The sequence below is a fragment of the Cadophora gregata genome (assembly GCF_030347475.1).
Source record: "Cadophora gregata isolate MNR1 chromosome Unknown scaffold_62, whole genome shotgun sequence".
Classification (NCBI taxonomy): Eukaryota; Fungi; Ascomycota; class Leotiomycetes; order Helotiales; family Ploettnerulaceae; genus Cadophora; species Cadophora gregata.
In genome coordinates this window covers 3,976-8,584 of record NW_026695984.1, presented here as the reverse complement: position 1 = coordinate 8,584, position 4,609 = coordinate 3,976, and the positions used below count along the sequence as shown (strand labels likewise).

Below are 4,609 nucleotides of genomic sequence, written 5' to 3'. Positions count from 1 at the left end.
CTTACTACGTAAGGATAAACTAAAAGAATCTCTAGATCAAACAATAAAAATAACAATGCGAATATAAAGAAAGAAATACTGAACTGTGTCCTGTTTTGACCCAGGAACGAGTGGAAACCACACTCAAACGCACTATCTTTTTCCTGGTAAGGATTATGTGGAGCAAATATCAAATTAACGGCCAATAAAATAATGGCCAATAAAGGTATAAAAACAAAAAAAAAAGTTGTACTTGTCATTTATTGGTTAAATAATATCAATGCTAATATATTAGCTAAACTTAATCATTCATGAGGTACGAATATAAATAAAAGTATTATTAAAGTTAATACAGATATAGTAATAGTTAAATAACTAGATAATATAATACTATTTGTTTTAAACGTTATTTTTTCAATTAAGTTATTATTTTGTATTATGTTACCGTGTAAAGTCAAATTGGCGATTTCTGGATTAATTGTATGCTCAGGAGCATCAAAGAATATTTGTTTAATGATGTTTAAGTAGTAAACACCACTAATAACACTAGTTAATATAGCAACTAGTGCAAGGAAAATGTAACCACTGTCTAATGCAGCACTCAGTACCATTTGTTTTGCAAAGAATCCTATAAGAGGAGGTATTCCTGCAAAAGAAAAAATAGTAATAGTTAAACTTAAAGCTAATAAAGGATTTATTTCAAAATATCCCTTAAGTTGACTTATTAATTGTACTGGAGAATTGTTTTTATCATCTAGTTGTTTGTATTCATTGCTTTCGTTTACGTAATAATAAAGAGAAAACCCTATACTAATTAATATAATAAAAGCATTTAAATTACTAATAGAATACTGCATAAGGTAAAATATAAAGGCTTGTATAGACTCTACACTGTTAATACTTAGTGCAAGCAAAATAAACCCTACATGTGATATAGTACTGTAAGCGAACAATCTTTTAATTCTAAATTGAGTTAAACCTACTACTGTACCAACAATTAATGAAAGTAAAGAACTTACAAGTAAGCTAGAAGTCCAACTAAAACTAAAATTAAATAAAGAATTGCTTGTATAATGCACTAATTCTAATAAAAATACAAAAATAGAAATTTTTGCAACAATAGCTACAAATGTAGTCACTATAGTAGGTATAGCATCATATACACCAGGAGATCAGAAGTGAAAAGGTGCAGCACTCACCTTAAATAAGAAACCTACGCTAAGTATAAGCAATGAAAAGTTAATATAATAACTTTTATATCAATATAAAATATTATTACCACCCTCATTGGCCAAATCACTTAAACTAGTTATAACATATATACCATCAAGATTAGTAGTACCTGAATTTGCATATAATAAACTAGTACCTAGTAAAATAAAACAAGAACTTAAACCACCTAATAAGAAATAAGTTAAACCACCTGAAGTAGCTAATTCAGAATTTCGGTATAATGTACTAAGTAAATATAAACCGTAACTTTGTAACTCAATAGATAGAAATATAGAAACTAAATCACTTGTAGATACTAAAAATATTGCACCACTAACTATAAATAATAATATTAAAGGGTACTCGATTATTTTAAACTGTTCCCCCATCTTATTTACAATTTTAGTTCTGTAATATAATAAATTATAAAAAAGCATTTTATTTAGAGAAGAATATGAAGTTGTTCACACCCTTCTAGGATAAAATGCTGTAAGTTGAAGTATTAGTCCACTGATTAAACATATAAACATATGAAAAATATGGGTAATACTAGTTGCATGAAATAATCCTCCATACAAACCTATACCTCTGTCTAAAGATGTAAAATATAAACTCGTGAAAGATAATAATGATGAATAAAGAAGAATTATAATAGACACTCTACTATATAATATAGACTTATCTCGTCTTAAGGTAACCGCATTCGATAATAATAATTGTAATATTGATAATATAATCATTAAATAAATAAAAGAGTCTAACTTTTATATATTTATTTTTAGCGTAATAATAAAAAAATATCTCACTTTTAATTATATATCTAAACTTTTTTTATGCTATGTACAATCTATATAAAGCTTCAATCATTTAATTAAATTTTACGCTTTTTATTGTATATGTTAAACACATTAAAAATATAATATATACAATAAAAATAAGACAAAAATGTAGTATTAAAAATAGCCGGAGGAGAAATTTGAATTCTCATTCTTAATGCATGAAATTAATGTTCTAACCAATTAAACTACCCTGGCTGTTATTATACTTTAGATTATAAAGGGTGAATACCCTGATTTGAACAGGGAACACACTGTGCCACATACAGTCGCTCTACCTATTGAACTATATCCACCTTTAAATCATAATATTTATATAACTTTAAACATATAATACTAAAAAGTAATTATGTTGGAGTGATTCGAACACTCAATGGTAAATACCAAAAATTTATGACTTACCGATTAGTCCACAACATATTTTTAAATATATTAATATATAGATAAATAATAAACTAATAACATTGCATAAGGTAGATCCGACTTGAACGGATAAGATATAAAAATAATCAAATAGGCCTAAGCTATTCATGTCTACCAGTTCCATCACTACCTTTAAATTGCTCGAGATAAGATTTGAACTTACAACCTAAACATCTTCAGAGTTCCGCTCTACCAGGTTGAGCTTCTCGAGCTATATATACAGCTTGTAAAGCTATATACACTACATATTTAAGTGTTATATCTATTATGATACATGAAGTATAATTTATATTTAAATTAGCTTACGTGTCTAATTCTATATGATTATCTAACATAACTATAACCAAATAAAAATATTTTTTTTTTTAGTAAAATCCTAGCATCTTAATAATTAAATGAACTAAGATTTATTAAAAAAAATATTAACTATGGTTAATATAGCTTATAACGCCATATATATAAATATAAGCAGATTGCCATTATATTTTTTGTTAACCACCCTCTCTGAAAAAGATACCTATACCTTAAGTGGAGACATCAGGACTCGATCCTGAAATAACGATATGCAAAATCGCAGTTTTACCAATTAAACTATGTCCCCTTTTTATATAATAATATATAGATTTATAATATTATTTTTATGTACTATCTTTTGCACTTTTATTATTTTATGTTGGTAAGCACTTTATAGTAATATAAATATATATGTAACCTTTTATATATGAAGCTGACATAGCGTTTATATAATATAAACAAAAATTTGTTTATGACTTTAAACCATATAACGTATCCAAAAGAGGACTTGAACCTCTACGATATTATATCAACGAAGCTTAAGTTCGTCCTGTCTACCAATTCCAGCACTCGGACGTATATTTTTATTTGATAAATCTAAGGCCAGAGTGAGTTGAACACTCATCTCAGCTGTCATGAGCAGCTTGCTTTACCAATTAAGCTATGACCTTCTTATATATGCGGACAAAGGATTTGCACCAATATAGACTGGACATGAGCCAATTATGTTACTATTACATCAATCCGCATTATAAAAAATATAAGTTTATATTAATATACAATTTATAGCCTCAGAGGGGGTTGAACCCTCGCATGTAATGACGAAAACATTATGTCTTAACCACTTGACTATAAGGCCTATTATGTATAAAATAAGTCCAGTGCAAGTATCGCACTTGCTTCAGCTGGTTACAAAACAGCTACATTACTTTTATGCTAACCGGACTGAAGTTAATGTAGTTGTATTTATTATAATTATTATTCTTATATACATAAAAATATGTGTGATATCGGGTAAAATTAGTTAAATATTAAATTAGTACTTTATACCTAAAAACATTTAAATTCTTTCAGCTAAAGCCTATTAATAGCAATAATATTCTTTAATTTAAGGAAGCTAAAATAAAGGGTTTTATTGCATAATAAAAAAGATTTTTTATTATTTACTATTTCGTAGTATTCCACTACGTATATTTAAGAATATCTTAAAGTAAATTTCGCGCCTAAATGCTTTCAGCACTTACTTTTAACTAACTTAGCGTTCCTGCCGTGCCTATGCTATAGATTTACTTAAGTGTAAGTAACACCCCATTGTGCCTATCATCTCTTTAGTTTATTTAGGTTTTTCTTCATTTATTTAATATTGGGCACATAAACAACAGGTAAACCAGAGGTTAATATACCCAGCTCCTTTCGTACGAGGGGGATATCCTTATTTTATTCTAATTTCCTCTAGAAGATAGAAACCATACTGTCTCACGACGTATTTAACCCAGCTCGTGTAACTTATTAATCGACGAACAGTCGAACCCTTCATGATTCCTGCATTCATGTGGATAAGTTAAGCCGACATCGAGGTGCCAAACTGCGCACTCAATTTGTACTTCCTGGCGCAATTAGCCTGTTCATATTGTGTTAAGTTAAAAGCAATATATTATACTTTTAACCGCCATTTTTTTCAAAATGGATCAGACTATTTATTCAATTTTCTCTATTTATGATATATGCAACGCGAAAATTAAAAACATGGCTAACATAAATATGCACACCTGTAAAAAAATAAATAAAAAAAATATATAAAAAATATATTTAATATATAAACATTTAAATTTATTTATTTAAGGATTTTATTTACTACTTACTCA

General features: G+C 27.6%; 7 non-coding genes across 7 annotated transcripts; all 7 read right to left on the bottom strand.

Moving 5' to 3' along the window:
* Positions 1-2,152: 2,152 nt before the first annotated feature.
* On the bottom strand, positions 2,153-2,225 carry ONS95_012780. The gene has a single exon. It is a non-coding gene; the product is annotated as a tRNA-Met (tRNA).
* Positions 2,226-2,250: 25 nt separating this feature from the next.
* ONS95_012779 lies at positions 2,251-2,323 on the bottom strand. Its single transcript has one exon. It is a non-coding gene; the product is annotated as a tRNA-His (tRNA).
* A 265-nt stretch (positions 2,324-2,588) lies between these two features.
* On the bottom strand, positions 2,589-2,662 carry ONS95_012778. The gene has a single exon. It is a non-coding gene; the product is annotated as a tRNA-Phe (tRNA).
* A 317-nt stretch (positions 2,663-2,979) lies between these two features.
* On the bottom strand, positions 2,980-3,051 carry ONS95_012777. Its single transcript has one exon. It is a non-coding gene; the product is annotated as a tRNA-Ala (tRNA).
* A 186-nt stretch (positions 3,052-3,237) lies between these two features.
* On the bottom strand, positions 3,238-3,320 carry ONS95_012776. Its single transcript has one exon. It is a non-coding gene; the product is annotated as a tRNA-Leu (tRNA).
* A 22-nt stretch (positions 3,321-3,342) lies between these two features.
* Positions 3,343-3,415, bottom strand: ONS95_012775. The gene has a single exon. It is a non-coding gene; the product is annotated as a tRNA-Met (tRNA).
* Positions 3,416-3,530: 115 nt separating this feature from the next.
* On the bottom strand, positions 3,531-3,603 carry ONS95_012774. Its single transcript has one exon. It is a non-coding gene; the product is annotated as a tRNA-Glu (tRNA).
* Positions 3,604-4,609: the final 1,006 nt, after the last annotated feature.